Below are 11,266 nucleotides of genomic sequence, written 5' to 3' on the forward strand. Positions count from 1 at the left end.
TTCTGAGCAACTTCTTCTTCAATATTTCTATGAGGGACTTAGCAACATAGAGAGGAGTATGATTGATGCTGCCAGTGCTGGAGCTCTTGGCGATATGACTCCTATTGAGGCTAGGAATCTGATTGAGAATATGGCTTCCAACTCCCAACAATTTAGTGCAAGAAATGATGCTATTGTCCTTAGAGGAGTCCATGATATGGCCACGGATTCATCTTCATCTGCTGAAAATAAGAAGCTTGAGGGAAAACTTGATGCCTTGGTCAACCTAGTAACTCCGCTTGCCATAAATAAAAAATCTACATCTGCACCTTTTACTGTTGCAAGAGTCTGTGGTCTATGTTCTTCTGCTGATCACCACATAGACCTCTGTCCTTCTTTGCAGCAATCTGGAGTCAATGAGCAACCTGAAGCCTATGCTGCAAACATTTATAATAGACCCCCTCAGCAGCAAAACCAACAACAACAGAATAATTATTTCAAACAACAGATACAATCCAGGTTCGAGGAATCATCCAAATATGAGATGGGCAAATCCTCCACAACAACAACAGCAACAACAACAACAGCCTGCCCCTCCCTTCTAGAATGCTGCTGGTCCAAGTAGGCCATATGTTCCTCCTCCAATGCAGCATCAACAACAACAACAAAGACAACTAGAAACTGAGGCCCCTTCTCATCCTTCCTTAGAGGAGTTAGTGAGGCTAATGACCATCCAGAATATGCAATTTCAGCAAGAGACAAAAGCCTCCATTCAAAGTCTGACAAATCAGATGGGACAGATGGCTACTCAATTGAACCAAGCTCAGTCCCAAAATTCTAACAAATTGCCTTCACAAACTGTGTAGAATTCGAAAAATGGGAGTGCCATCACCTTGATGTATGGCAAGCAAATTAAAGTTCCTTCACCAGTAGCAGCACCTCCACCTAAACATGTCAAGCTTCATTCTACACCTAAAAGAGAGGAGGAGATAGCTGCACAAAAAAGAAAGCTTCTTGATCATGAGGGAGCTAACAAAAATTTTCAAACAGGTGAACCTTCTTCTAGTAGTTCTGACTTGCAACAGCCTCCTATCCCTCTTCAATTTCCACCAAGAGCAATTCCAAACAAAAAGATGGAAGAAGTGGATAAGGAGATCTTGGAGACCTTTAGGAAAGTAGAGGTGAACATACCTATGCTAGATGCCATCAAGCAAATTCCAAGATATGCCAAGTTTCTAAAGGAGCTGTGCACCCACAAAAGGAGGCTCAAAGGCAATGAAAGGATTAGCATGGGTAGAAATGTGTCAGCATTGATAGGTAAATTTGTTCCTCACATTCCTGAGAAATGTAAGGACCCAGGTACTTTCTGTATACCTTGCATTATTGGGAACAACAAATTTGGGAATGCCATGCTAGATCAAGGAGCATCAGTTAGTGTCATGCCTCTATCCATTTTCAATTCTTTGTCTCTTGGACCTATGCAACCTACGGGTGTGGTGGTGATTCAATTGGCAAATAGAAGTGTTGCTCACCCCACAGGTTTAATAGAGGATGTGTTGGTTTGGGTTGGTGAACTTATTTTTCCTGCTGATTTTTATGTTCTTGATATGGAAGACGTATTTTCCCATGGTTCAGTTCTAATTATTTTTGGTAGGCCATTTATGAAAACAACCCGAACCAAGATAGATGTTTATGCTGGCACATTGTCTATGGAATTTGGTGATATTGTTGTTCATTTTAACATTCTTGATGCAATGAAACATCCATCTGAGGATCATTCTATTTTTCGTGCTGAGATACTTGATCAGATTGTTGATGATTATATGTTTGATTTCGATTCTCTTCATGGTAGGAAACATCCATTTTTATCTGATTTGCATACTTGTCATTCCTCATGCATTGAATCTGAATCTGAGTTTGAATTTGATCATGTATCTGATTTTTATGCTGAGAGTAAATTTGAATTTGAGTCTGGTTCTGATTTTCTGGGTGTTGTACCTCTTGATGTTGATTTTTTAGAGTCAGAATGCACTAACCATGTTGCAGGAAGTACATATACTTCTGACATGCTTTGTGAGGTACAAGCTGAGGAACCCTCCTCTTCTTCTCCTACCCTGGTTCGTCCCACTGTTCAGCCACCATCCACACCAAAGTTGAAGCACTTACCAGCAAACCTCAAGTGTGCTTCCTTGGAGGACAAAGAAAAATTTCTAGTGATCATCTCTGCCTTCCTTGCTACTGAGCAAGAGGAGAAGTTGTTGCTAGTGCTCAAGAAGCACAAGAAAGCCATTGGATGGACTTTAACAGACATTCCTAGTATTAGCCCATCTACTTGCATGCATAGGATACTTTTAGAGGACGAAGCTAAGCCAGTGAGGCAGCCACAACGGTGACTCAACCCCATCATTCTAGATGTGGTGAAAAAGGAGGTGACCAAGCTCTTGCAAGCTGGAATCATCTACCCTATTTCTGACAGCCAGTGGGTGAGTCCTATCCAAGTGGTTCCTAAGAAGACAGACCTCACAGTGATGAAGAATGAGAGGGATGAGCTTATCCCCAGAAGAATGCAGAATAGCAGGCAAGTCTGCATTGATTATAGGAGGTTGAACCAGGCAACCAGAAAAGATCATTTTTCCTTGTCATTCATTGATCAAATGCTTGAGCGCTTGGCATGTAAGTCTCATTACTGTTTTCTTGATGGATTTTCTGGTTATTTACAAATTCATATTGCTCCTGAGGATCAAGAAAAGACCACATTCACCTGTCCCTTTGGCACTTTTGCCTATAGGAGGATGCCCTTTGGCCTATGCAACACCCCTGGTACCTTCCAGCGGTGTATGCTTAGCATTTTCAGTGACTTTTTAGAGAGTTGCATAGAGGTGTTTATGGATGATTTTACTGTTTATGGATCCTCTTTTGATGCATGTTTGGATAGTCTGGATACAGTTCTTAATAGATGCATTGAAACTAACCTTGTGCTGAATTTTGAAAAATGTCACTTCATGGTAGGACAAGGTATAGTTTTAGGGCATATCATTTCCAATATGGGCATAAAGGTAGACCCTGCAAAGATAGTTGTTATTTCACAATTGCCTTACCCCTCTTGCGTGCGAGAGGTTCGTTCTTTTCTTGGCCATGCAGGGTTTTATAGGCGTTTTATCAAGGACTTTAGCAAAGTGGCCCTTCCACTATCCAATCTGCTGCAAAAGGAGGTGGAGTTTGATTTTGATGATCGGTGCAAAGAGGATTTTGATTGCCTCAAGCATACGTTGACTACCACCCCTATCATTTAGGCACCTTTGGACAGCCCCATTTGAGCTGATGTGCGATGCATCCAATTATGCATTGGGGGTTGTCCTTGCGCAAAAGATTGACAAGCTGCCTCGAGTGATCTACTATGCTTCCAGAACTTTGGATGCTGCCCAAGCAAATTACACTACCACAAAGAAGGAGCTATTAGCGATAGTTTTTACTCTTGAGAAATTTCATTCATATTTGCTTGGTACTCGTGTTATTGTTTATATTGACCATGCAGCTCTGAAGTACCTGTTGAAGAAGGTTGAATCAAAGCCTAGATTGATCAGGTGGATGCTTTGGCTCCAAGAGTTTGATTTGGAGATCCGTGATTGGAGCGATGCACAAAACCTCATGGCTGACCACCTGAGTAGGATTGAGCGTGCGTCTGAGAACTCACCCATTCGGGATGATTTTCCGGATGACCATTTGTACATTCTGTATAATATTTCTGATTCCTTCCCCACTCATTTGTTTGCTAATATTGTGAATTATTTGGTTGCTTTTGTTTTTCCTCCCTTAGCATCTAAAGCTCAAACTGATAAAATTAAGAGCGATGCTAAGCATTATATTTGGGATGACCCCTATTTGTGGAAGTTGTGCAGTGACCAGGTTATTGGGAGATGCATTCCAGACCATGAGATTGACTCGGTCCTGAAATTCTGTCATTCTTCCGTACCAGGTGGCCATCTTGGCATACAGAGGATAGCTCGCAAGGTGGTTGACTGCGGTTTCTATTGGCCCACCATCTTCAAGGATGCGTGGAGAATCTGTAACACTTGTGAGCCTTGTCAGAAAGCAGGAATCTCACTTTCATGGAGACAACAAATGCCTCAACAACCTATGTTGTTCTGTGAGGTGTTTGATGTTTGGGGTATAGACTTTATGGGGCCTTTCCTTGTCTCTTTTGGTTTTGTTTATATTCTCCTTGCTGTTGATTATGTTTCAAAATGGGTGGAAGCCAAAGCCACCAGAACTAACGATGCTAAGGTTGTTGTGGATTTTGTTAGATCTAATCTGTTTTGCAGGTTTGGAGTCCCTAGAGCCATCATTAGTGATCAAGGCACCCATTTTTGTAACAGATCCATGTATGCCTTGCTCAAAAAGTATGGGGTCGTGCACAAAATTTCCACACCTTACCACCCCCAAACTAATGGGCAGGCTGAGATTTCAAACAGGGAGATAAAAAGGATCTTGGAGAAGATTGTGCAACCGAACAGAAAGGATTGGAGCACCAGGATGAATGATACTCTTTTGGCGTATAGGACTGCCTACAAAACACCCATAGGAATGTCTCCTTATCGGGTTGTCTTTGGTAAGACATGTCATCTTCCAATAGAGATAGAGCACAGAGCCTACTAGGCTGTAAAGACCTGCAACTTCTCTATTGATCAGGCTAGAGAGGAAAGGAAGTTGCAACTAAGTGAGCTAGATGAGATCCGTTTAGAAGCCTATGAGAATTCCAAATTCTACAAGGAGAAGACCAAGAAGTTCCATGACAGCTTGATAGCTAAGAAGGACTTCGTGGTTGGACAAAAGTTTTATTGTATAACTCTAGGCTCGGACTCATGAGTGGTAAGTTGAGGTCAAAGTGGATTGGTCCTTTTGTGGTGACTAATGTTTTTCCTTATGGTACAGTTGAGATCAAAAGTGAATCCACAGATAAGAGCATCAAGGTCAATGGACACCGGCTGAAACCATTCCTCACAAATCCCTCCTTGGTGGATGTAGTGGTGGAGGAGACCTCCTTACTTCACCCTACTTCTCTTCCGCCATGACTTAGGGAGTTTTCTTTTTCTGTCTCCCTCTTTACTTTTATTGCACTTGTCCAAAATTGTTAATTGTTCTGATTGCTCTTGATCTTATGATTGTGCTACATTGAGGACAATGTGTTGTTTAAGTGTGTGTGTGTGGGGGGGGGGGGGGAGATTGTTCTTTGTTTGGGGTTTTCTAGGTTAATTTTGTTATTTTGGTTTTATGTTTTGTGTACAACATTTCATGTTTCTCTTTGAATTCTAGGTTATGTACAGGTAATGGGTAATTGTTTTTGAAATAGGAGTTTCTTGATATTTTGTGAACTGAAATCCTTGTTTTTCTCTACATGTCAAGTTAGTTTTCAAAGGTTGAATTTAAAGTGATAGATTTACCCTTGGTGAGATTTTGAGCCATCATCATCATCTATTTTATTCGGTGTGTTTTGCCCCATTGATTGCTTGCACAATAGCCTTGGCTTGACTCTTGTTGATAATTCTTGGTTCACATGCATGTTGGGAGATGATTTAGGCATTTTGTTCTTATAAGCCTCTAGCCAAATGAGCCTACCTTGAATTAATTCCTTTGATAGCCCCTTTGAGCCTATGTTCCATTTTCTTTGTTTTGAAGCTCATTACAAGCCTTATGTGAAAAACCATGATCTCACCCTACCCTTAAGGAATTTTGGAGCTTTGGAATTGTTTGGGGAATAAGTGTGGGGGGGTATGTGATCGAGGTCATACCCGAATCAAATAAACATTAAAAATGCAGTATCTAGGAAGTGATCCTAGGTCGTCTCCCAACGAGCAATGGTCAACCAAACGTTCATAACAGATAGTAATAAAACAATAACAAATTGGGGGGGTTGTTTGTTTTTGTAAATTAAACAACGAGTAAAATTGAATTAGAAAATATCAGAATTAAAACATGTTGCTTCCCCTTGATTCACAAGTAAGTCTCTTATCCTAGGTTACGAGAATTTATCCTTTATCAGTTCAACCACTTAATCCAACCCTAAATTAAATTATTAAGGCGTAGATTTTTTATTCATGGCAAGTTGGGTTACTAGGTTGACCAAGGCATCAAGTTTTCCTTCAAGCTTTTTATTTTCAGTAGATGAAGATGAATATGTGGCCACCTCATGGACTCCTCTAAGAACAATAGCATCATTTCTTGCATTGAATTGTTGGGAGTTGGAAGCCATCTTCTCAATCAAATTCCTAGCTTCAGCTGGGGTCATATCGCCAAGAGCTCCACCACTGGCAGCATCAATCATACTCCTCTCCATGTTGCTAAGTCCCTCATAGAAATATTGAAGAAAAAGTTGCTCAGAAATCTGGTGGTGAGGGCAGCTTGCACACAATTTCTTGAATCTTTCCCAGTACTCATACAAGCTTTCTCCACTAAGTTGCCTGATGCCTGAAATGTCTTTTCTTATGGCAGTGGTCCTAGATGCAGGGAAGAATTTCTCCAAGAACACCCTCTTAAGGTCATCCCAGCTAAAAATGGACCTGGGAGCAAGGTAGTATAGCCAATCTTTCGCCACTCCCTCCAGAGAATGAGGAAAAGCCTTTAGAAAGATATGATTTTCTTGGACATCAGGGGGCTTCATGGTGGAACAAACAATATGGAACTCCTTAAGATACTTATGAGGATCTTCACCTGCAAGACCATGAAACTTGGGCAGCAAATGTATTAGTCCAGTCTTAAGAACAGATGGATATTGAATGCAAGGGCTTTCATAAGTGAAATCAGGTGTAGCCATCTCCCTAAGAGTCCTCTCACGAGGTGGAGGTTGAGCCATGTTGTTAGTATAAAATTTAGTAGTGGAATGCTCAATATCAGAATATTCAGAATCACCCTCAACAGAATGCTCAGAATGCTCACAATGCATAGAATGACCAGGATGCACACTATGCCTAACTAATCTATGAAAGGTTCTATCTATTTCAGGATCAAAGGGTTGTAAGTCACCTGGATTGCCCCTAGTCATGCACTATATGCAGCAAATAATGTGTTTCTCAACAAACACCTAAAAAGGGGGTAAAACTACAGCTATATTCAAACGATATCAAAATGAGCCGAAATTTTGTGAGGAGCACCCTAAAATCATTAAAAGAGCACAAAAAATTTCAAACAAAAATTCAAAGTCTAACTATGGAAACTGCCTAAGGAAAGTTTAGAAAAATAGAACAATAAAACTTGAAAAATAATAAATAAAAAAACTTATTAAACAGGAGATTTTGGCTAGTTAGAGACCTCAACCAAGCTCCGTTGGGTTGCCACAACATGGGAAATTTTTTTCTACCCCAAATGCATATATAATAATAGTAGTCGCTAATGTAATGTTGTGTGAACAGTAACGCAGAATCAGTCTCTAATTCCATCGCTAAGAAGTATTCACTGCAAAACAATAAACTGAAACAGGGAAAGCGCTGAACAAGGGGTACTACTAAATTGCAAAACAGATCAAATAAAACAGAATACCACACTAACACAACACGAACACACTAAACAAAAGAAGTAAATGTAAAACAACTAAACATAAAACACGAATCACTAGCTATTATGAACCTTTGGCCCACTACTCCCTGGCAACGATGCCAAATTTGATCAAGGTCGTACCCGAATCAAATAAACATTAAAAATGCAGTATATAGGAAGTGATCCTAGGTCGTCTCCCAACAAGCAATGGTCAATCAAACGTTCATAACAGATAGTAATAAAACAGTAACGAATTGGGGGGGGGGGGTGTTTGTTTTGAAAATTAAACAGCGAGTAAAATTGAATTAGAAAATATCAGAATTAAAACACGTTGCTTCCCCTTGATTCACAAGCAAGTCTCTTATCCTAGGTTACGAGAATATATCCTTTATCAGTTCAACCACTTAATCCAACCCTAAATTATATTACTAAGCGAAATTTAACATAAGGCATTCATTATGTGATTAAGCAACACATACACCAATTAATCATGAACGATCATTAAGCATGAACGTAAATTAAGCGCAGAGACAATTAATCAAGCACTAAGCATGCATGGATTAATAGCAACAAATACAGAGTAATTGGTGAAGAGGAAAAACTGATAAGAATTTAATAGTAATAATAGAACCTCAAAGAGAAAACAATGCTGGAGACTTAGCCTTCCATTAATCAATAGAGAACGAAATTGTAGATTGAAGCAGGAAACAAAATTTTATTGCTAAAACGAAAAGTCACTCAAACGAAAAAGAGAGTAGCACTCTAAAACTAAAACGAAAAAAAGAGAGAGGAGAGAGGAGAGAAAGAGAGAGGAAAGAGAGAGGAAGGAGAGAGGAGAGCTTAAACTAGAACCTTGGTGTTGTTATATAGTTTTCAGCCCCAAAGCTTTACAAATTTGTTTTAAATTCAAGCCCATAAATAATATAAAATCTAGATAAGATAAGATAACATAAGATCTAGATGAAATAATATCTAGATGAGATCAAATCTAGATAAGATAAGATTTAGATGAAATAATATCTAGATGAGATCAAATCTAGATAAGATCTAGATGAAATAATACCTAGATGAGATCAAATCTAAATAATATCTAGATGAGATAAAATCTAGATAAGATAAGATTTGGTAGGATAAAATTGTCTGCTCTTTTCAAGTCCAAGCCTAATTCCAGATTCAAGCCCAATTGCTTATAATTCTCCTGAAATTAAATTAAAAACACAAAATTAGTCTAGTAGGCCCAATTGATAAAACTGCATAATTAAATTGACAATTAAGGCTAATCAGTAATTAAAATGGTGACAAAAAGGGTTAAGAAATATGAGAAAATGATGACACATTAGTATGTTTCATTGGATGATATGTATTTTTGGCCATGCTTGATGATGCATTTTTGCCATGCTTGATGTATATACATATATTGCCTAATTGTTGCTTTATTGTTCAAATATTCAAAATGCTTTCAAATGCTAATGTTAAAAAAATGAAAAAAAATAGAAAAAGAATGAAGTTGAATAAATGAGGTCATGTTTTGAGGACTTTGACTGGTTTGAGGACTTGGTTGATTTTGTTGATATTGGAGGTTTTGGGTTTACTTTTTATGCTTAATTTATAATTTTGGTTTTGGGTTTACTACTTTTGCTTAATTTCCACTTATTCCACATTGCTCCTCTATTCCTTTGGGTTTTAGCTACTTATCCCATACTTTCCTCTACCTTGTCCTTGGCCCCATTACAACCTTAAAAGACCTTTTGATCCTCATGTGCATGTGTTTGTGGTGTTTGGTTGTCAATTTTAGAGTCTTGCCAAGTCTATGTGGTGTTTGTTTTTCATGGGTGCTCTGAGAGTAAACAGTAGCCTAGACACTTGAGAGATAGAGTGCATATCTTGTGAGGCTCTATCACTTTTAATTCAATTCTTGAGCTGATTGACTACCTTGCCATGTTTGAGGTGCTTGGATGATTTTCATGACTGTCTTGATTCTTTAACTCTTTACGTGTTGGATGTTGCCCATTCCTTTCATTCCTTGAAATTCATTGAGAAATATGTAAATGTTTTTGTGTTTGTTTGTCTCTCTTTAATGTCTCTGGATTTGTTCCTTGCTCTGCTTTTCGATTTTGCCCAGGAGTGCAAAAGGCTAATTGTGGGGGAATTTGATGTGTCATTATTTTCTCCTATTTCTTACCCCTTTCTATCACCATTTTAATTATTGATTAGCCTTAATTGTCAAATTAATTATGCAGTTTTATCATTTGGGCCTACTTGACTAATTTTGTGTTTTAATTTAATTTCAGGAGAACTATAAGCAATTGGGCTTGGATCCGGAATTGGGTTGAACCGGCTTGGACTTGAAGAGAGCAGACGATTTTATTTGTTGTCTAGTTTTATTTTATTTCATTTTTGGGCTGTATTTTTGTAATTGGGCCACTAGACCTAATGACCTTTAGTGAGCCCAGCTGCTAGGGTTTTAAGTGTGGTTGGTCACTATTCACGAGGCAGAAAGAATTTGTAGGGTTTTATTCTTCAGTTTTTTTATTTACTGTTCACGTAGCAATTCCAGTTTCATTTTCTGCTCTTGATTTCCTTGTCGTTTCTGTGTTAATGGAAGGCTGAATCCCTAGTGTTGTTTTCTCTTGAGGATTAGGCATAGCTCTCTTTGAGGTTTTGTTCTTAACATTAAATTCTGATCAATTTTTCCCCTTCACCAATTATTCTATATTTGTTGTTGATATTAATCTGTGCATGCATAATGCTTGATTAATTGTCTCTGTGCTTAATTAACGTTTATGCTTAATGGACATGTGAGAGGAATTAATTGGTGTATGTGTTACTTAATCACATAATGACAGCCTTGTGTAAATTTTCGCTTAGTAAATTAATTTCGGGTTGGATTAAGTTGTTGAACTGATTAGGGATAAATTCTCGTAACCTACGATAAGAGACTTGCTTTTGAATCAAGGGAAACAACATGTTTTAGTTCTGTTATTTTCTTCAATTCAAGTTTGCTTGCTGTTTAATTTACAAAAACAAACAACCCCCCCCCCCCCCCCCCATTTTGTGACTGTTTTATTATTACATGTTATGAACATTTGTTTGATCATTGCTCACTGGGAGACGACCTAGGATCACTTCCTAAATATTGCATTTTAATGTTTATTTGATTCGGGTATGACCCCGATCATTCATTCTAATGTTACCTCAACCTACTATAGTGCTCTAACCATGATCCCTCATGTGAAAGAGCCTAAGTTGCTTAACTCAACTCCTAATCTCTTAGCAAGTCAAACTAAAACACTTGGATTAAAGAACAAAGATTTAATGAGGCTAACAAGTGATGTTCCATTCCTAGACATAACACCCATTAGAAGTTATTTTCAAATCTTAGTTAAAAAGCATTTCCCAATGACATTTTAAACTATGAAACATGTATATATGGATGATTATTAATGATACTAACAAACATCATTCTATTCCTAGACGAGACGTTCATTAGATGCTCTTTTTAAAATTAAGTTTTCAAGCATTTCTCAACGACAATAAAAACAAAGAAATAAAGCTAGGGTGATTAAGCCATAAAACAATCAATCAAAATAGAAATAATCAATAACATAATAATTAAATCTAAATAAATATAAAGATTAACTACATAAGAGTAAGCTTAGAATACTAATTCCTGAAGAATGGATACACTAGCCTCTCATTGTCATGAAAAGCATAAAAAATACACAAATGGAAGAGAGAAAAATGAAGGAAAAAATGA

The 11,266-nt window shown here is 38.1% G+C and overlaps 1 non-coding gene across 1 annotated transcript; it reads left to right on the forward strand.

Annotated features, from left to right (window-relative positions):
- The first annotated feature begins 6,359 nt into the window (after window positions 1-6,359).
- On the forward strand, window positions 6,360-6,466 carry LOC114420784. Its single transcript, XR_003668417.1, has one exon. It is a non-coding gene; the product is annotated as a small nucleolar RNA R71 (small nucleolar RNA).
- The last annotated feature ends 4,800 nt before the right edge of the window (window positions 6,467-11,266 follow it).

Source organism: Glycine soja, chromosome 7 (assembly GCF_004193775.1).
Source record: "Glycine soja cultivar W05 chromosome 7, ASM419377v2, whole genome shotgun sequence".
NCBI lineage: Eukaryota > Viridiplantae > Streptophyta > Magnoliopsida > Fabales > Fabaceae > Glycine > Glycine soja.